Source organism: Schistocerca nitens, chromosome 7 (genome assembly GCF_023898315.1).
Source record: "Schistocerca nitens isolate TAMUIC-IGC-003100 chromosome 7, iqSchNite1.1, whole genome shotgun sequence".
NCBI classification, from domain to species: Eukaryota; Metazoa; Arthropoda; class Insecta; order Orthoptera; family Acrididae; genus Schistocerca; species Schistocerca nitens.
Genome location: NC_064620.1, coordinates 229035503 through 229058380, shown reverse-complemented (window position 1 = coordinate 229058380; position 22878 = coordinate 229035503). Strand labels below are relative to the sequence as shown.

At 44.2% G+C, this 22878-nt stretch overlaps 1 protein-coding gene and 1 pseudogene across 2 annotated transcripts in view; both read right to left on the bottom strand.

Annotated features, from left to right (window-relative positions):
* The window catches only part of LOC126194700 (focal adhesion kinase 1), a 775803-nt gene that overhangs the window by 741972 nt on the left and 10953 nt on the right, over positions 1-22878 (bottom strand). The gene's annotated exons all lie outside the window — the stretch shown is intronic.
* Positions 15137-15254, bottom strand: LOC126195876 (5S ribosomal RNA; annotated as a pseudogene).

Sequence of the window (22878 nt, the reverse complement as noted above, 5' to 3'; positions counted from 1 at the left end):
GTGCGAACTGGACAAAATTTAGCACGATATCCCGCAGGACGACATCCAACAACTGTACGAATCAATGCCAAGCCGAATAACTGCTTGCATAAAACGTTATCGACTTGTTCAAATTGTAAAGCTCTTCCTTAGAGTGTATTTAACTTTCATATACGCTGAATCTTGTTTCTTTCACTAGGCTGTTCACCGTTTGTTTCGATGTGCTTTTTCTATTGTACACTAACTACACCAAGTACTCACCACTTCCGCTGCAATGCACTCCTCTATCGTCAGTTATGTCTATCGTATTATTTTCTGCTATGCGCTGGTGGCGAGAAAGTCTCGTCACTCTCATGTCACTTTCGTTTGCGTTTCGTCAGTTGTTCGACTTGTTCTGGTGTTACGTGTTCGTAACAGCAAAGCGATACAGTGTGGAGGGGACGAGTTCCGGATTCTGTGATAATTTGTAGACCCGTGGTTACTAGTGATTCTCTTTGACTTCCTGTGGATACCGTTAGTCCATTTGTTCAGTATTCTGCATAAACGGAGGCCAATCCCTTGCGCTACTGAGCATCATCTGACAAGGAATGAGAGTACGCGAGGGTCGGGCCAGTTGGTCTCAGTTTTGCAGACCTCCAAGCAGCATGTCTCCCGACCATTACGGCTGTGTTCATTCAGATCTGTTTATGGTGTGTAAGAAAACGCGAACTCTGGCTTCCGCTCATGATAACTGCGCTCTCTCGCTATGTTACGGTATTAATCAGCTTACAATACATCCTCTCAATGAAAGATACGGTTGCACGTCGACTATTTATACGGCAGCCTTCTTTGTAAACCTTAAGCTACCTTTACCTACGACTGCCTGTTGCATTAATCTCAACTTACCTTTACTTGTTTTTAACGACGGGCTTCGGCTAAAACCGAATTATGCTAGCATCCTCCAGACGGTACAGTCCTCTCGAATAATCCTTTACAATAAAAATAAAATATTTGATCTAGACCGCGCTCCGATCATAATATTATGAAACGAGGATCACCTCCTTCTCCTGGCGAGATACTGTCCCTTCCTGCAAATGTGCCGTCCTTTGGCTCCGAACAGCAGCTCTCTACGTGACAGCCGGCCGCGGTGGTATCGCGGTTCTAGGCGCGCAGTCCGGAACTGTGCGACTGCTACGGTCGCAGGTTCGAATCCTGCCTCGGGCATGGATGTTTGTGATGTCCTTAGGTTAGTTAGGTTTAAGTAGTTCTAAGTTCTAGGGGACTAATGACCACAGCAGTTGAGTCCCATAGTGCTCAGAGCCATTTTTCTCTACGTGACACGTGTACTCAGCGATGTCACTATTTCATTTATGGGACGAGAATACAGCGTAAAACTGCATTTAAAATTCAGATTCCTCCTTCATTCTGGCAAGGCGAAAGGCGCATCAAAGTGGAGTTGCAATGAAAATACAAGTCGTCCCGATAAGAGGCATTCTATTAATTTCAGAGAAGCCTTGTTTGTGAATCACCGAGAGCTGTTGTTGGAATAATCCTCTGTTACTTCTAGTTTCCATCAACCAGCCATCAGCTAACAATGGTTTATTCCATTAGCAGTTCCGTGTCGTTCAAACAACTACTATTCTCACAGTTTTATAAACTGGTGGGCACTATACGTATTCCACCATATTTCCCCTAAAGTTTTTACCGTCTACACCTTCCTCAAGTGCCATATAAATTCATTTTTGTTTAAAGAATTAAAAAAGAAGTAACGTCTCAAACTGGTTTGGATATTATGACTTAAAGAAAAGAAAACAGAGCAATCATGACCCTGCAAAATACACTACTGGCCATTAAAATTGCTACACCAAGAAGAAATGAAGATGATAAACGGGTATTCATTGGACGAATATATTATACTAGAACTGACATGTGATAACATTTTCACGCAATTTGGGTGCATAGATCCTGAGAAATCAGTACCCAGAACAACCACCTCTGGCCGTAATAACGGTCTTGATACGCCTGGGCATTGAGTCAAACAGAGCTTGGATGACGTGTACAGGTACAGCTGTCCATGCAGCTTCAACACGATACCACAGTTCATCAACAGTAGTGACTGGCGTATTGTGACGAGCCAGTTGCTCGGCCATCATTGACCAGACGTTTTCAATTGGTGAGAGTTCTGGAGAATGTGCTCGCCAGGGCGGCAGTCGAACATTTTCTGTATCCAGAAAGGCCCGTACAGGACCTGCAACATGCAGTCGTACATTATCCTGCTGAAATGTAGGGTTTGGCAGGGATCGAATGAAGGATAGAGCCACGGGTCGTAACACACCTGAAATGTAACGTCCACTGTCGAAAGTGCAGTCAATGCAAACAAGAGGCGACCGAGACGTGTAAGCAATGGCACCCCATACCATCACGACGGGTGATAACGCCAGTGTGGCGATGGCGAATACACGCTTCCAATGTGCGTTCACCGCGATGTAGGCAGACACGGATGCGACCATCATGATGCTGTAAACAGAACCTGGATTCTTACGGTAAAATGACGTTTTGCCATTCGTGCACCCAGGTTCGTCGTTGAGTACGCCACCGCAGGCGCTCCTGTCTGTGATGCAGCGTCAAGGGTAGCCGCAACCGCGGTCTCCGAGCTGATAGTCCATGCTGCTGCAAACGTCGTCGAACTGTTCGTGCAGATGGTTGTTGTCTTGCAAACGTCCACATCTGTTGACTCAGGGATAGAGACGTGGCTGCACGATCCGCTACAGCCGTGCGGATAAGATGCCTTTCATCTCGACTGCTAGTGATACGAGGCCGTTGGGATCCAGCGCGGCGTTCCGTATTACCCTCCTGAACCCACCGATTCCATATTCTGCTGTCATTGGATCTCGATTAACGCGAGCAGCAATGTCGGGATACGATAAACCGCAATCGCGATGTGCTACAATCCTTTATCAAAGTCGGAAACGTGATGGTACGCATTTCTCCTCCTTACATGAGGCATCACAACAAAGTTTCACCAGGCAACGCCGGTCAACTGCTGTTTGTGTATGAGAAACCGGTTGGAAACTTTCCTCATGTCAGCACGTTGTAGGTGTCGCCACCGGCGCCAACCTCGTGTGAATGAAAAGCTAATCATTTGCATATCACAGCATCTTCTTCCTGTCGGTTAAATTTCGCGTCTTTAGCACGTCACCTTCGTGGTGTAGCAATTTTAATGGCCAGTAGTGTATTTTCTCGTTTTGTTACCTTCTTTTAAAAGTATTCCTTTCCTTTCAGAACTTGTCTAATTACATACTGTGGACAATTCGAGAGGTGCGACGACCCAGAGTGTCCGCACGTTGTAAATATTGCAGGAGTAACAAGCTGTGTGCGGCTGACTGGCATGCGACAGATCGGACAGGTTTGCGCGATTTTGTTGCGATTATTACAGAAGCCCCAATCGACGACTCACCGTGTTTTTGTTCACTGTCAGGTCTCCGCAGATATTTTGCAAGCGCCTATGTATATCTGCGATGCTCTGACTTTCCGCCGAAAGAAACTCCATGGCAGCTCTCTGTTTGAAACGCACTTTCGTTACAGACAATTTTGAAGCTAGGTATAGCGCTGCCACCTATAGGAACTTCATGTAACAGGCTGAAGCGGGAATATTCCACTATGTCCCAATTACACATTTTTTTCAACCGAAATTGGCCGAGAAAAAATGTGTTGCATTATTTACTAAACACCCCTGGTATATTACATTATTTATAACGTCGTTTTGGCTACCGCTATCATCAAATTAAAACTTAGAACATGCAAAACAATGTTCAGTGTCAGTATAAATAATGCCTATGCGTGGCATTAGCTGTCAATAGCTGAAAGTGATCACTCTAGCTATTATAACTATGGACACTGCTCGCCACACTCGTCGTGACGTCACTTCCGCAGCAGCTAAAACAGTACTATGAAGCAGTGGCGTCCTCGCTGCAGGTGTTTTCCTGTACGGTCGGCGTCGCTTTGAAGTCCAAAGGTAGGCGGACTGTTGTCAGGAAGCGCACGCATTACTGCACACTGAAGGATGTTGACAGACTGGCTGGCAGTCCCAGAGGAGAGAAAACCAACCACAATCCTGAAGTAAGTCATATGAGATGGAGTGTCAGCCACGTAATAGGGACAACTTAGATATTCCATAAATTGGTCAAAATAATACGAGCAGTTACTCGGCGCGTGGTGATGTACAGCCCCCCCCCCCCCAAAAAAAAAAAAAACAGCGATAACTTTAGGTACAGGTTCCTGACACCAAAACAAGAAAAAAAGTCTAGTAAACAAGGATTGTATAGCGCAAACTTTTAAGAGATATGAGTACTTAGTCATCTTCGATACTATGAAACACATCTCTTTTACTGCAAGCTGTTTGCTTTTCATATTTTGAGAGGAGGTGGCATGGACTAAAACAAGAAAAAAATGTCTAGCAAACATGGGCTCCAAACTGCATTCCTTACGAGCTACGAGCACTTGTCCAATAGACGAGACGTGTTTCACGGTTGCGAAGATGGACAAGTGATCATGGTTCCTCCGGTATGCATTTTAGAGCCCATGTTTACTGGACCTTTTTTTTTCTTTTTTGGTCAGTACATCCTCCTCTCAAAAGTAGAAAGCAAAGAAATTTAAGTAGAAGAGACCTGTTTCACATTATCGATGACGAACAAGTGCTCATTCCTCTTAAGGTATGCATTTTAGAACCAATGTTTACTAGATTTTTTTTTCTTATTTCAGTATAAGGAATTTGTCCCTAAAGTTTGTTGGTTTTTTTTGGGACACCCTGTACAAGGGGCGATCAAAAACTTCCCGTTCGAAGGTGGTATAGTACAGAATCGGTACGCCAATTAGAAAAAATCGTCGTGAGCATTGAGGCAATCATCCCATCGATGCACCAGGTTGAAGGTTTCGTAAAACACAGACTTCCTGTTGCGTGAAGAAAAACTTAACTGTCTGCTACACATCCTCGTCCGACAGGAATCCTCGACCCTTCAAGGGCTTTTTTTAGGACCGAAGGCGTGATCATCGCATGGGGAGCGATCAGGACTATCGAACGGTTGCTACTCGAGTTGGCGCAACTTCTGCGTTACGACATTTCCGATATGCAGTCGTGCGTTATCATGAATCAGCAGCACCCCTTGTCGCATCATCCCACAAGGGTGGTTTTCGACAGACATGCTGTCTCATACACATTCTTCATTTTCCGATGGATGCCTACCTGTTTTTGTCCTTCGACAGCCAAGAAAAGAATAACAGAACGCTGTTTCTGTTTGACGCATTTCATAATAACGTTCCGCATTTACCGGACGAATGTTGGAAAGACACGAATGCCACACTAATCCCTTACCTTCACGTCGATGCTTATACGCTGAGATGACTTAAGTCACCGGATACTTCCTAAAATCGTGTCGCACCTCTTTTTGTCCGGCGTAGTACAGCAACTCTACGTGGCATGGACTCAACAAGTCGTTGGAGGCCCCTGCAGAAATATTGAGCCATGTTCCCTCTACAGCCGTCTATAATCGCGAAGGTGTAGCCGATGCAGGATTTTGTGCCCAAACTGGCCTCCCAATTATATCCCATAAATGTTCGATGGGATTCATGACGGGCGATCTGGGTGCCCAAATCATTCGCTCGAACTGTCCAGAATGTCCTTCAAACTAATCGTGAACAGTTGTGACTCAGTGACAGGGCGCACTGTCATCCACAAAAATTCCATCGTTCTTTGGTTAAGATCAAGTCCTAGAATGGCTGCAAATGGTCTCCAAGTAGCCGAACACAACCCAATAACTAATCGGTTCGGTTGGACCAGAGGACTCAGTCCATTTCGCGTAAACACAACTCACATCATTACGGAGCCACCACCAGCTTGTACAGTGCTTGGTTGACAACTTGAGTCCATGGCTTCGTGGGGTCTGCATCACACTCGAGCCACACCATAATACCATCAGTTTCTACCAACTGAAATCGGGACTCATCTGACCAGTCCACGCTTTTCCAATTGTCAAGGGTCCAACTAGTATCGTCACGAGTCCAGGAGAGGCGCTGTTGGCAATGTCGTACTGTTAGCAAAGGCAATCTCAGCCGTCGTCTGATGGCATAGCCCATGACGCCAAATTTCGCCACACTTTCCTTGCGGGTACATTCAACGTACATCATACATTGATTCCTACGGCAATTTCACGCTGTGTTGCTTGTCTGTTAGCACTGACAACGCTACGCAAACGCTGTTGATCTTGGGTGTTAATTGAAGGCCGTCGGCGACAGCGTTATCCGTGGTGAGAGGTAATGCTCAAAATTTGATGTTCTCGGCATACTCTTGGCACTGTGGATCTCGAAATATTGAATTCCCTAACAATTTCCGAAATGGAATGTCCCATGCATCTAGCTCCAACTACCATTCTGCGTTCAAAGTCTGTTAATTCTGTCGTGCGGCATTCGAAAACCTTTAATGACAGTTCCGCCAAAGCACAACACTTTTATATCTTGTGTACGCAATACTACCGCCATCTGTTATATGTGGATATCACTACCCCATGACTTTTGTCACCTCAGTGTACATATCCGTATCGGAGCCGCGCTACGTTACAGCAACGCCCTCAAAAGGACATTTTTTGATCATCCCTTATACATTCACATCCATACTCTGCAAACCACTGCGATGTACTTGGCATACTTCGCAATGGAACCCCGTACTACTGTTACCTCTCGTTCTATTCACGTGTGGAGTGCAAGAAGAAATACTGCTTAAACGTCTTTGTATGTGCTGTAAGAGGAGAGTTGGCTTCTGTCCTCAAGCGTCTGCCAATCCAGGTCTTTCAGCATCTCCCCAGGGGTACACAAACCTGTGACCCTGGCTCTGCCATTCTTTGCACAGGTTCTGTATCCCCCTCCGTCACGGAGGTGGACGAGTAGTAGGAGGAGGAGGTGTTTAACGTCCCGTCGACAAAGTCATTAGAGATGAAGCACAAGCTCGGATTGGGGAAGTATAGAGAAGCAAATCGGCCGTGCCCTTTCGACGGAACCATCTTGGCATTTGCCTTAAACGATTTAGGGAAATCGTGGAAAAGCTTAACCAGGATTGCCAGACGCGGGTTTGAACCGTCGTCCTCCCGAATGCGAGTCCATAATGTACGCTGCCTAGCTCCCTACCAGCGTCACGGAAACATGTGCTGCCTACATTTCATTAGTGTCCACTCTTGGTCCGCTGCCTCCCTGTTTATTAATGAATGATATTTCATCTGTGTTATATTCTTGTAATTATTATTTGGTGACAGCATTCAGCTGTACCCAAGAGTCAGTTCAAATAAAATTGCTTCTACATCATGGGGTGATAATAATAATGACTTTCATTCAGTGTAGCGATGGATACAAAGCTTTTTTATTAAAACCTAACAAGACATACGTGATCCGCATATCGCACTGAAAGTTGGTCAGTGAACATTTTCGTGAAACTGTTTCTTGATGCTATCCAGATACTCTACGAAAAATCTTGGGCAAATCTCTGCAGTGGCAAGAATAAATTGCCACAGCATGCGAGAGAGAAAATCTTTCTCTCTCTCTCTGTGCTGCTACTTTGTCTGATAATGACATTATTGTAGAAGCGTGGCTTTTATGTGATACAGAAAGGTAGGAGCGTGTACATCAGCAACCGACACATTTTGGTTTTGATTTAATTGACTGAAAAAAGCGACTATCCCGGTTTCTAATTTATACGTTCATCTTCAGACGGCTTTTATAAAAATACGTCGACGTTTATTTACAAGTGGGTTGTCCTATAAGTACCGAAATTTGACTCTGATGACTGCATTACAATCTCATGTTGGAATACAAATTAGCTGCACTGACATGCTGCAACATTTGTTTTTATCGTTTTTATCCAATGAACTACACATACGTTACTCCTCGTGTTTTCGCATACAGTGACCGTGGTCTAAAGTATTATTGACGTTCGCTGGGCAACAACACAAATTATCTGCATGTCCCATGTGTTTTCACTCATTATATCAGATTAAAACAAATACGGAGTATTCAGAATGAATTTTCACTGTTCGTACTGAAAAGCTCAGTCGGCAGCGCACTCGCCCGCGAAAGGTAAAAGGTCCTAAGTCCGAAACACGGTCCGGCGCACAGTTTTAATCAGCGAAGTTTTACATAATTTCATACTCTGCAGGAGAGTGAAAATCCATTCTGGGGCCATTTCTCTAGAATGTGACTAAGCCGTACCTCGTCAGTACCCTATCTTTCGCAAGTTCTAGTCCCGCACGGTACGCAGCGGAGCTTCTGTAAAATCTGGAAGGTAGGAGTGAGGTACTGGTGGACCTATACCTACGACGGGGAGGGGGGAGGGGGGGGAGGGTGTCGTCAGTCGTGCTTGAATGGCTCAAGCACTAGAGAATCTGCGCCTGCCTGCAAAAGGCCAAGAATCCGGGTTCGAATCCCGGTCTAGCATACAGTTTTAAGCCTCCGGGAAGTTTGAAATACGCATCAGAAGGTATAAGACGCCAAAGTTGCAATACAAGGATGCAGCGACAAGATATAGAACTCCAAGAAAAGAAAGCTATATTACTCAAACTCCGTCCGAACAGGCATCGGAAGGCCTAACGGTTCCGAACGACCGCCGTATCATCTTCAGCCGATAGGCGTCACTGGATGCGAAGATGGAGGGAAATGTGGTCAGCACACCGCTCTTCCGGCCGCTGTCACCTGTTGTACTTCTCAATCAATTAGTTCCTCAATTGGCATCACAAGGGCTAAGTGCACCCCGCTTGCCAACAGCGCACGGTCACCCACCCAAGCGTTAGCAAAGCGCAACAACGCTTAAATTCTGTGACCGGACGGGCACTGGCGCTGCCGCTGCGGCAAGAGCGGGGGCGGATTATGTTACTGCTAACTTAAATTCAAACAAGTATTTTAAATTAAACACTAGTTACTTGACGGAGAGAAATAAAACAACAACTGGGTGTTGGCAATATTACTAACTTATTTTCCAAAATACTATTACTGACTTATTTTCCAAAATACCGTAGAAATAAATTTAATGAACAAATAACGCAAAACCACATTTGTTATCGAACAATGGAGTCAACAGTGAATTACAAATTTATTATATATTTAGTACCATAAAGCTTACTGACTACAAAAAAGATATACAACATTGCAATATTAGTAACTTGATTTGCAGACAGGTGAATAAACTTTGGTTGGTTGGTGGTTGGTTGATTCGGGGGACGGGACCAAACACCGAGGTCACTGGTCCCATCGGATTAGGGAAGGATGGGGAAGGAAACCGCCCATGCCCTTTCAAAGAAACCATCCCGGCATTTGCCTGAAGCGATTTACGGAAACCACGGAAAACCTAAATAGGACGGCCGGACGCGGGTTTGAACCGACGTCCGAACGTCCTCCCGAATGCGAGTCCAACGTGCTAACCACTGCGCTGTGGATAAACTTTATTTATAATTGAGCGTCCAAAGTATCTTCGATCTTTTTATTTTTTTTAAGGAAATGAGTACTGGCCAACTTTGTCAACTCGTTGAGGATATGGTGACGGAAAATTGTGGTTGTTGTTTTTACTCTCATAGATTTTGTCAATTATGGGGGACATAGCCATCATGGCATATATCAGAGTCATGTTGTACAATATGCAATAAATTCCTATGAGTCTCACAGATCAACAGAATGAAATCGATACAACTAAAACAGTTGCTTATAATAATAGCCATGATGGTGAAATACTTGAGAAACTCCGTAACAATAAAACAGTCACAAATTCACAGCACAACAACCCCTTTTACACAATTCAACCCCCACAGAAGTCAAACCTGAATATACTGTGAGCCTATAACAGGCCCCCAATTACTCCTGCAGAGAATGGATCTAAAAATATAAATATTGAAATCAAGCATTCACGATTCCCGTGTCGAAAAAAATGGTGACTTGCAAAGTTCGAAGAAAAAAAAATGCGACATTTTTTGGGACCACGGTCGGTTGTATGTGGGAGGCATGGCGGGATTTTTACTGACTTTCATGAGCATGGAACGACCATTAGCAAAGAGCGTGGAGACCATGTGCGTTCTGTACATTGCTCCACCAATAATTTCTCTTCTTGGCTTCCGTGGTCCATTTTCTCGGGCCCGTCGCCTCCGTATCCCTGTTGATATCAAGATTCCATGTTATTCGTGACCTCCCTGGCCCCCTTCTGCCTTCAACAGATCCTCGGAATACCACTCGTGGTAGTCTTTCCTTTTCCATCCTATTAGGTGTCCAGCCCATATCACATCACCTTTTTCTCATCACCCTTCGCATAATATCAGCTTTTCAATATGGGTTAGCCAGTTCCTGATTTTTTAATATCCTCCACTCCTGTGGTTGGGTGTCCCTTTTGGGGCCAAATATTCTGCTTAATATCTTTCTCTCCAAGACTAGTAGTTTCAGTTCATCCGTTTTCCTTAATGTTTCAGAGAGATATAGAGCTACCAGGAGAATTACACTCTGGTACAGTCTGATTTTAAAACTTCTGGAAACAGCTCTATTCCACAGCACGTCATGTAATACAAAATATGCTCCATGTGCCGCTGCGATCCTTCCCTTAATTCTAGTTTCCATTCTATGCTGCTACCTAAAAATGCTTGACGAATATTTAAATGTGGCAACGGCCTTGCCGCAGTGGATACACCGGTTCCCGTGAGATCACCGAAGTTAAGCGCTGTCGGGCGTGGCCGGCACTTGGATGGTTACCATTTTTCGGGGTGCACTCAGCCTCGTGATGCCAATTGAGGAGCTACTCGACCGAATAGTAGCGGCTTCGGTCAAGAATTCCATCATAACGGCCGGGAGTGCGGCCCTCCTACCCGCGTCCTCCACCGCGGCTGGCGCGGCGGTCGGATGGTCCCGATTGCCCACTTGTGGCTTGTAGACGGAGTGGTTAATTTTTTTAAAAATATTTAAATGTATCTATTCCCTTAAAAGCTACTTCATCAGCTGTCAACAGGGAGCTATTATTGGGTGTTTTGCTCACGTACATTTACTCAATTTTCTCCTCATTAATTTGTAAACTTGCTTTCCTTGCAGTGTTTCTGCAAAAAATCGTCATGAGCTGCAAGTAATTTTTGATGATGATGATGATGATGATGTTTGGTTTGTGGGACGCTCAACTGCGCAGTCATCAGCGCCCGTACAAATTCCCAACCTTTGCTCAATCCAATCTCGCCACTTTCATGAATGGTGATGAAATGAGGAGGACAATACAAACACCCAGTCATCTCGAGGCACGTGAAAATCCATGACCCCCCGGGAATCAAACCAGGGACCCCGTGCTCGGGAAGTGAGAACGCGACCGCAAGACCACGAGCTGCGGACAAGTCCTTTTTGCCACCACTCATTCGAACAACATCGTCCCCATACGCAAGCCTATTTATTGTGTTGCTAACTAGTTTTATTCCAGCTTGGTTTCATTTATGGCGTCTCTTTCTATCATTTATAAAATTAAAAAGTACTGTCGATAATGTGTCTCCTTGTCTAACATTATCTCTGACCTCAAAATGCTCTAATATTTCTGAAGCGATTTTTACTCTGCAATAGGTTTCCTCTAAAAACATAAGACTTATTAACTTTTGTGGAAACAAACTCTTTCAGCCGGCCGGAGTGGCCGAGCGCTTCTAGGCGCTACAGACTGGAACCGCGCGACCGCTTCGGTCGCAGGTTCGAATCCTGCCTAGGGCATGGATGTGTGTGATGTCCTTAGGTTAGTTAGGTTTAAGTAGTTCTAAATTCTAGGGGACTGATGACCTCAGAAGTTAAGTCCCATAGTGCTCAGAGCCATTTGAACCATTTGAACCAAACTCTTTCAAGACAATAGTGATTGTGCACCTGAGTAGGTTTTCACAAAATTTTCAAGTCAAGAAAAGCCGTGTAAAGGTCAACGTTATGTCACCAACCATTCTGCACCACATAATATTTTTTATATCTATAAAAATAAGGTTAGGATGTACTTTATTTGTAAGAAGGGGGTGAGAATAATTTCTGCTGTGCCTGGGACCCCGACCGAACTAAATCTGGCACTGGTTATTCTGACCCGGCGCCTTGAAAACAAGTGATGATATAGCCGCCTATCAATAGCAACTCCAAGCTGATAATTGAGGCTGAATGACAGCAATGATCGACAAGGCCACCACATCGACCAACGCGATAGGTCATCTAGAGCGCAAGTGGTCGAAAATACATCAGGTGCTCCTGTTGTTCAGTGTACCTTTACAACAGAATTGAGGACGAGTTGCATAAGCAGTTTTTGAAGAGTCCTATTCCGGATCGAAGGCCTCCGTCTTACACTATATTCAAGGACGCAGCCGTTTCACACTTCCTTTGAATCGGGTAAATTTTTGGGTGACGTAAGCAGAGTATTTCCAAACTCCGCCAGACGGCGCGAGAGTATCGAAATGTACGCTGGACAAATCTGTGCCCTCTTCACTCGGTTTACAAAGGGAAGGGTGGTGTGGGGTAGAAAACATTTGCTCCCTCGGGCAGTGCCACCACTTTGGCATATTTGTCCTTGCTCCCAAATACAAGCCGTGAAAATCAGCAGACAACACGATCTGCGACCTCAGGTTGATGACGCCATCAACATGAACGACATACGACCCTCGAGAAAGGCAGTAACCACACGAAAAGATTAGCAAAACAAAGACTGACAAACTGACGGGACCTCAAAATGGTTCAAGTAGCTCTAAGCACTATGGGACTTAACATCTGAGGTCATCAGTCCCCGAGAACTTAGAACTACTTAAACCTAACTAACCTAAAGACATCACACACATCCATGCCCGAGGCAGGATTCGAACCTGAGACCGTAGCAGCAACGCGGTTCCGGACTGAAGCGCCTAGAACCGCTCGGCCACATTGGCGGGCGACGGGACATCCACGGGAGGTTTTGTGCAGAGATGGCCTTGTTATTAACGCCTTCAAACGTGTCTATACTTTGAAAATATCAAAGCATTATGTGGAAATAGATTTTGTCGCGAGGACGTACGGGGATTGGGTGAAAGTATGGAAGCACCGCGAGAAATTCATGCTTGAACATAAATGCATATGTTGGCCAAGCCTGCGGCTTTCGCTGTTGTATCTGACCACGAAAGTCACCTGTGCAGTGCCCTCAGTACGTTGAAAGTGTCAGTCGTGGTAAGAACAGTGTTACGTATAGCTGTGAGCGCATTATGTCGCAGCTAAGTGAATTCCCATATGGGCAAACAGCTGGTGCTCGTATGGCGGGTTCTTCCATAGTCAAGGTAGCCGTAGTGTTTGGTGTTTCAAGAGGCACCGTAGCGGAGATTTATCTCATACAAGGAAAGCGAGAAAAAATTATCCGCTAAGTCATAACGCGGACGAAAGTGTGTGTTGAGTGATCGTGACAGACGGTTATTGAAAATGTTTCCATAAGGTGAGGTTCAATAGCCGTTAAGTATTTTATAAAATGCACTTTAGCCATCAGCTGTTTAATAGTACGATTAGTCTTCTACCGGTTTCGGTTCTTAACCATCATCCAGGAGGTCGGGTACAACAGAACGGCTAAAAGCGTCCCATATTCCTCTCAAACTGAACAATATTGAAATTATCCAGTGAAACTGTACAAACACCTGATACAATTGATCTCAGAATACTGACAGTCCTGTCTCATGTCAAGCAGATGTCACAGCAAAAAAGTTCAAATGTGTGTGAAATCTTATGGGACTTAACTGCTAAGGTCATCAGTCCCTAAGCTTACACACTACTTAACCTAAATTATCATAAGGACAAACACACACAACCATGCCCGAGGGAGGACTCGAACCTCCGCCGGGACGAGCCGCACAGTCCATGACTGTAGCGCCTAGACCGCTCGGCTAATCCCGCGCGGCGCGTCACAGCAAAAACAAGACGAACAATTACCGGAAGAATCCTTCAGCAGTCAAGTTACATCAAAGCTTTGATATGCTTTCAACCAATCTGTTGTACCCTTCATTCTGGATGATGGTTAGTAACTGAAACCGGTAGATGACTGATGGCACTAATAAACAACTGATGGTTAAAATGCATTTTATATATATAAGGAAGGTTGTGGAAGAGGATTGCACGAAAAATAAGGGGAAGACGGGTGCAGAACTGAATATCGCACTCGCGAACCCTGTCAGCGCCAAAACAACACTTAGGGGGCTCCCTAGGCTGGAAATTGCAAGATGGGTTCAAATGGTTCAAATGGCTCTGAGCACTATGGGACTTAACTTCTGAGGTCATCAGTCCCCTAGAACTTAGAACTACTTAAACCTAACTAACTTAAGCACATCACACACATCCATGCCCGAGGCAGGATTCAAACCTGCGACCGTAGCGGTCGCGCGGTTCCAGACTGTAGCGCCTAGAACCGCTCGGCCACTCCGGCCGGCTGCAAGATGGGCTGGATTTCTAAGACAACTCATGTAAATGCCCGTAACAAGAAAGGTGTTCTTGAAGCCATAAAGCTTGGACTATGGAGCAATGAAAGAAAGTCGTTTGGTCAGATGAGTATTATTTCACACTGTTTCCAACTTCTAGCCGAGTCTGTTTCCCAAGAGTGAAACATAAATGGGTTCGGTGATGATATGGGCAGGTATATCATGGTATTCTATGGATCCAATGGCTACTCTACACGTTCGTATTACTGCCATGAACTAAGTGACCAATTTTGGGTGACCAGGTCCACAGTACAATGTTTGTTTCCCAAGGCTATGATGTGTTCCAGGGCGACAGGAGTCCTGTTCACCCAGCTCGCATCGCCCAGGACTGGTTCTGTGAGGGCTCGCCTGGCCAGCAGCCACCACATTATCACTGATATTTAGTCCATGTGGTCTACTTTGGAGACAAGGGTGCGTGATTGCTACCTCCATCATCGTTACGTGAACTTGCTACTACTTTTCAGGAAGAATAGTATACACTCTCCTCCCGCACAGGCCTTGAAGGCCCAAAGGTACCGACAGGCCGCCGTGTCATCCTCAGCCCACAGGCGTCGCTGGATGCGGATATCGAGGGGCATGTGGTCAGCACACCGCTCTCCCGGCCGTATGTCAGTTTCCGAGATCCGAGCCGCTACCTCTCAATCAAGTAGCTCCTCAATTTGCCTCACAAGGGCTGAGTGCACTCCGACTGCCAACAGCGCTCGGCAGACCGGATGGTCACCCATCCAAGTGCTAGCCCAGCCCGACAGCGCTTAACTTCGGTGATCTGACGGGAACCGGTGTTACCACTGCGACTAGGCCGTTGGCAAGAATAGTATATGATTTACTTGAAAACCATAAAAGTCGTGTATATATCCATTCCGAAACGGTTGGAAGCTGTTTTCAATGCGAACAGTTTCCCTACACCGTATTGGGCGTGGTAACACGTTGTGTTTTTCGTGTTTCCCTGTTTTTGTCCACACACTGTAAACGTAACTAACATACCTCAAGTTACAATATAGATTAGCTGTGACCACAATTTCAATAAATGAAAAAAAAAAAAATGCGATGGTGGCATCGCTGGTCGAACCCGCCATCTCCACGAGATGTATATAGGTCTAATATATACAACACAACCAAAACCATCGTCCCATCAATGGCTCGCCGTCTGCACTTGAGCTATACGGGAGGAGTAATCAGTACGATTCCAGCCCTGACCGAAAAGAACTACACGACTTATTGTAAACAAAACAAACATCTACATTGAAACATAGATACATAGACAAAATGTCACACATCATGTCGTGATATATGGCGTCACACTTAAAGAAGACACAAATGGCTTGTGTTGTTCACTACACCCGAATTCTAAGTGGTTGTTACAAGGACGAGGCCCTGCTTCACTAATCGTTGTAGCATGCAAGATCGAAACACGGAATACTTGTATGAAACATAGTATTCGCCAATGACATCTTCAAATGTCTGTCGATATGGATGTGTGTGATGTCCTAGTTTAGTTAGGTTTACGTAGTTCTAAGTCTAGGGGACTGATGATCTCAGATGTTAAGTCACATAGTGCTTAGATCCATTTGAATCATTTTTCAAATGTCTCCCGATTTAGACCTGAGTTGCTGAGACGCCTACTACTGCAGTACTGCCACAGAAATTATAACACAGTTCTCTGACTTGTGGCAGTAAACGGACAGCGTCATCTCAGTTGGTATTATGTCTGAAACTGATTCTCCAACAACTTGTTATGTTGACGAGTCCGGGATATGTCCTGAGTATCTGGCTAGCGGCTTTTCATGCGACGGCCCCTAGTTTTGAGAAAATCGATTTTGACATGTTATGCTTACCTCCTCCACTTTTAACTTTAGCTCCGTTTCGACCAAGGCGCCTTAGCGCAGCGGTTAAATTTTACTCCCAGCGTGCTGTCTGTATAGGTTCAAATTTCGCCCGTGAACTTTTCGATTTCATCGTACAGAAAATCATTAAGTAGTATATGTCATGCAAAATTATTCAAAAATATCCATTTTAGCCGTAGTAGTCTGATTAGTAAATCAATCATTATAGCAAACTTTCTTCAAATGTGTATGCCGTTCGTTTCGGAATAGATCAAACATTCGTCCTGCTTGCTATCTCCTGCTGTGCTAGAAGTCGCCGAAGCAACCGAAAAACGAATTCGTTAGAGCACGACGCACTTTTAGTGAAGCCTACTGCCTTGCAGGCACGCGGCTTTTTCAGCAGCACAGTTCGTTTAAATTCAAAAATTCTTCGATCAAATTCGACGTGTACCACGCGTATCTCACCATTTCTCTGAAAGCAGGTGCACTGGACTGATGTGGAATTAGAGAATGTATTTATATGGAATCTTCCCTCGAAGCAATTTCTCTATTAGTCTTTAGCAGCCGGCCGCGGTGGTCTAACGGTTCTAGGCGCTCAGTCAGGAACCGCGCGACTGCTACGGTCGCAGGTTCGAATCCTCCCTCGGGCATGGATATGTGTGATGTCCTTAGGTTAGTTAGGTTTAAGTAGTTCTAAGTTCTAGGTTCAAATGGCTCTGAGCACTATGGTCATCAGTCCCCTAGAACTTAGAACTACTTAAACCTAACTAACCTAAGGACATCACACAACACCCAGTCATCACGAGGCAGAGAAAATCCCTGACCCCGCCGGGAATCGAACCCGGGCATGGGAAGCGAGAACGCTTCCGCACGACCACGAGCTGCGGACTCTAAGTTCTAGGGGACTTATGACCACAGATGTTGAGTCCCATAGTGCTCAGAGCCATTTTGAGTCTTTAGCAAGTCGTGAAAATTTTAACCTGCGTGTACAAATAAACACCACAGGTTTGGCGAAGTGGGAGTGCATTTAGGTGGGTTAATTTTTACGAAGTATGTCCATGCTTGTCTTTCATCAACAAAGATTTGATCGTAAGTGAATAATATAAAGAATTTTTTCTTGTCGTGCGTACGGAAGAATGGCAGATTTTAAAAACTCCCTGTGCAGCACTTTTGTGAGCTTTCCAGATTTCACGCAGGTCACAATTACATTTCATAATTTATAAGACAATTTGTGAACTCTTTTTCGAACATTCCAACCCAATTTCCTGGGTGGTTCCCGCACACACAAGAAAACGCAAGGGATTATTTTTTTCTGATGCAACTATGCACTCTATGCTGTGCAGGAGTGAATAGTCTTGTTCAAATGGGTTTTCGTTCTTTGTTTCGAAAAGAATCTATTGTACATCGACTGGTACTAGCAGCTAGTTTGATGAATATTGTTTATACATTCAAGGTCAAAATTAGGGATGAGCACTTTTGTCTGTATTTGGTATCCTTCCGCAGCTGCTGACGCTTCGTCCATCGTTGAGAACGCTTTGAAACTGTGCAAATATTTGGAATTTTAATTACGAACCATAAGCGGAATACGCTTTTGGAGAAAGTGTGCTGTAATGACTGATTTATTAATGAAATTTATTAATGAAATTACTACAGCGGAAATGACTATTTTTAATAATGTTTTCATAACATATACTATTTAATGATAGTCTGTACGATGAAAAATGAAAAGTCTCGGGTAGGGTTTAAAGCCGCACTTCCAGCGTGGTAGCGTCAACCCTAGCCCCTGCGTTCAACCCTAGCTACTCTCATTTGCTGGGAACATAAAGACGTTACAGATGCACGAGGTACACATACAACTTCAACATCAATTTTCCCGGAAACTAGGGACCGTCGCATGAAAAGCCGCTAACCAAGTACTCCTGAGAGGTCCCTCTACAACAGGGTCGGCCAAGATTTCGGCTCGCAGGCCATGCCCTTGCACGAGTGCCATAACGCTCAGCCTGGAGGGCGGACAGGAGGAAACTGCGAATGCGCCGCATTTACATGGCTCCTGCAGTCGCACTGCATATGACTTTGTTTTCTATTTCACATTTCTCAGCAATATAGATCATGGCCAAAACAAATTTTCAGTATTATTTATTTTTGGAGCGCTGAAGACATTGTAAATTTTTATTTGGTACAAACTGTCGGCATACAGACAGATGTAGACAATTTCACAGATTTTCGCACTCAAGTTGCCACGTAATCGTGACTTATTTACGTCATAATCGAAATATGGCTTTCACATAAATATGTCGGTCGAAACATTGTAGCACTTTCGGAACCTCGTTACAGAGGCATGGAAACTCTACCCGAGGAAAACAATGTAGACGTCCTGGTCAGTTTTGAAGTAAAAAGATTTGTCATTAAAACTGGAATTACCTTGCAAGTCAATCAGCTACATCTGCATGTGCACAGAGGCTCTTTCAACTCAAACGGCAAACGGTCTCAAAAACAACTCGAAAAAGAAAGATGTACGATTGACAGTGTTCTCAAACTTTTTAGGAACTACCCTTACAATTCTTTCAAGGCCAGAACGAATTCTTCACATTTCGGGTTTTCTTTAACGGCAGTAAGCTTGCGAACTGGACTGTGTTTCTCAGAATGTGTTGCTTCTATAAAGCAATCTTCTTTTTAAATGTACCCTGATCAAATCAGAAATAAATTGTTCCTCACCTTGCAGTGTCTTACTGTGGGCGGTGTGCAGTCATATTCACCTACAACGCGAGACCTGCAATTCATTCCGGATGTTCTAATTTTTATTCCTGTGCCCATCTCTCCTTCTTAAAATCAACAATGGCGAGTTTCCAATCGAAAAATCGTTCCAGGCATGTTCCTTAACCAATATACTTTTCAGTAATATATTAAGTCTCCACACTCTTTGTTCAGTTCCATCGAAAACTATTGCAACTGACGGTGGAATAAAGTGTGCGACTTCCGGAACTTTACTATAGGTACCACCAATTTCTTTGCATGCTGCATGCCTGCAAATTTAGCACAAAGTGTTTCTTGATGTACAGTACAATGAATCCCCTTTTGTCGATCGTTGCAATTTTTTGCTCTTTCATTGTCAATCAAATTCTTTAAATTCTTTCTGCATGGTATTGTAACATGGTTTCATAGTAAATTTGTAGGACCCGTCGCTTATGAAACGCATAATAGATACTGAGAATTCTCAACCTTCTTTTCTGTTATTCCCATTCATTTTTAAAGGCATGTGACGATCTACATCTACATGGCTGCTCTGCAAATCACACTTAAGTGCCTGGCAGAGGGTTCGTCGAACCACCTTCACAATAATTATCCATTATTCCACTCTCGAACAGCGCGGGGAAAAAACAAACACCTGTATCTTTCAGTGCGAGCTCTGCATTCCCTAATTTTATTATGATGATCGTTTCTCCCTTTGTAATATTTTTGCATTAGGAGGAGAAAGCTGGCGATCGAAATTTCGTGCGAAGATCCCCCCGCAACGAGAAACGCCTTAGTTTTAATATGTCCACCCCACATCCTGTATCTTGTCCGTGACTCTCTCCCCCCTGTTTCTCGATAATACAAAACGTGCTGCCGTTCTTTTAACTTCCTCGATCTACTCCGTCAATCCTGTCGGGTAAGGATCCCTCACCGCGCAGTAGTACTCCCCAAGAGGACGGACAAGCGTAGTGTAGACAGTCTCTTCAGTAGATCTGTTGCATCTTCTAAGTGTTCTGCCAATAAAACACAGTCTTTGGTTCGCCTTCCACACAACATTTTCTATGTGTTCTTTCCAATTTAAGTTATTCGTACTTGTTATTCCTAGGTGTTTTGTCGAATTTATCGCCTTTAGATATGGTTGATATATTGTGTAACCAGATTTTAACGGATTCCTTTTAGCAATTGGCTTTGATCTGCCGACGACTTTACTAGATGATAAATAACAGCATCATCTGCAAACAAATTAAGACGACTGCTCAGATCGTTTCCTAAACCGTCTACATAGACAAGGAACAACAGAGGGTCTGTAACGCTACCTTGGGAACGCCAGAAATCACTTCTGTTTCACTCGATGTCCTACTGTCAGTTACTACTAACTGTAACCTCACTGACAGGAGATCACGAATACAGTTGCATAACTGAGACGATATTTCATAAGCACGAAATTTGATTCCAAGCCGCTTGACAGGTACGGTGTCAAAAGTCTTCTGGAAATCTAGAAATGTGGAGTCAATTTGACATTTCTTGTCGGTAGCACTCCACACTTCGTGTGAGTAAAGAGCTAGTTGTGTTTCACAAGAACGATGTTTTCTAAATCCGTGTTGACTGTGTGTCACTAGAACGTTCTCTTCGAGGTAGTTTATAGCGTTCGAACACAATATAAATGTTTCAAAATCCTGCTGCATATCGGCTTCAACGATATGGGCCAGTAATTTGGAGGATTTCTCCTACAACCTTTCTTGAATAATTGTATGGCCTGGGCAACTTTCCAGTCTTCGAGTACGATCTTTCGTCGAGCGAGCGGTTGTAGATAGTTGTTAAATACGGTGCTATTGCATTGGTCTACGCTGAAAGGAACGTAATTGGTATACAGCCTGGACCGGAAGACTTGCTTTCATTAAGTGATTTCAGTTGCTTTACTACTCCGAAGGTATCTACTTATACGTTACTCACGTTGGCAGCTATTTCTTATTCGAATTCTGGAATATTTACTTCGTCTTCTTTGGTGAACGAATTTAGGAAGGCTGTGTTTAGTAACTCTGCTTTAGCAGCACTGTCACCTATATTATTTCCATTGCTATCGCGCGGAGAAGGCATTGATTACGTCGTGCCGCCAGGCTGCTTTACATACGACCAGAATCTCTGGATTTTCTACCGCCTTTCGAGAAAAAGTTTCGAGACAAAGCATCTCGCACTGAAGTCCACGCTAAATTTCGAGGTTGTGTAAAAGATAGCCCATCTTGGGGGTTTTGCGTTCGTTGGAATCTGGCATGCTTTTATCGTTGTTTCTGCAACAGTGTTCTCGCCTGCTTTGTGCTTTGTACACCATGGGGGATCAGCCCCGTCGTTTGTTAATTCCATTTGATAGAAATCTCTCAACTGCTGTCGATAATACAGGGTGCATCATCAAAAACATCACCCTATTTAAAAAATCATAACAATTATGTTATTTGGGATATGTGCATGAACAAAGTACTGCTGGAAAGAGTAAACTCTCGAGTTTCACATGGTTCGCGCTAGGTAGCAGCAGTGTGTGCTCACTTCAGTTCTAGTAAAAATGGTGTCGGGACAACAGAGTGCGTTTTGTGATATACATTTTACGCAGTGCGTGTCAGTAATAACTGTTCAGTTTGACTTTCGTACTAGGTATGGTGTGGATCCTCCTACAGCACGATTTCGAGAAACAGGTTTGTGTAGAGGCAAATCTCGCCGGGCCGTCCTCGAGTCTCTGACAGACGTCGAACGCATCCGCACTGGACCAAATGATTCAGCCTTAAATTACTGCCCTCCAAGGTCACCGGACCTGATTGTATGTGATTATTTCTTGTGGGGGGTTTATAAAAGACACTGTTTATGTGCCTCCATTACTAAATACAACGAATGAAATCAGACATCGTGTAACAGCAGCTGTCGAAGCCGTAACTCAAGACATGCTCACTGCAGTGTGGGAACAACTTGAATAACGCATTGACATATACCGTGCATCTCAAGAGGGGCATCTTGAACGCCTATGAAAAGGTTTGGAAAAAAACTTTGAGTTTCCTGATAGTAAAAAAAAAAAAACAAAATTCATTGTATATGGTTATTAGTTTCAGAAATATAGACGTACCAAAACGGATGGTTCTTTTTGAAACACCCTGTATTTCTTTGAATTCAAGCTACATCTGATCCACACTTAAACCGTTAATTTGGAAGCAGTAGAGATTGTCTCCCAGCGTAGACAGTGCGGAACCTAGTTGTGGGTCCAGAAACACGGTATAAATATCATCTCCGCCATATAGCGGTGTAGGCCTCTCCAGTCAAGCGTTTCTGGGTTATGATTCCGCGTCATGTTGTGAAATGCCTGTCACCGAGGAAACCCAGTGTTTCGGCCACGGTGGCAGTGTCTTTCGTAGTAGACGCTGAATAAGACCGCACAAACAGCCGCAGAAACGTCGGTTCTAATCGGTGACCTTTATTTTACAGTACGATGCAACACCCAGAGAAACTTTTAAATATTTATCCAAACAACGACCGGTTTCGTCATTTTAAAATTCAAACTTCACGTGTATGAAACTGTAACGCACAAAGGAGAGGAGGGAAGAAATAATAATGTAACATATCTGTAAAACCAAGAAGAGCAAACTAGTGAAACAACGCGACTCCCTGACTGTAATTGAAAAAACACAACATGCGGCTGGGCTGTTTAGGTCCTTAAGAGGGGACGTATGAGAAAATGCACGGGTACATATAAGCTAGCATAATTTTTATTGTTTGAGCGATAATTGAACCAAATTCTGCACATGATGTCATTATGTTAAAAAAGGGCTAAAATCTGGGTAAATTTTTTTGGCAAATAATTTTATCATGGCGCTGCTGGATACTTTTAGAACACA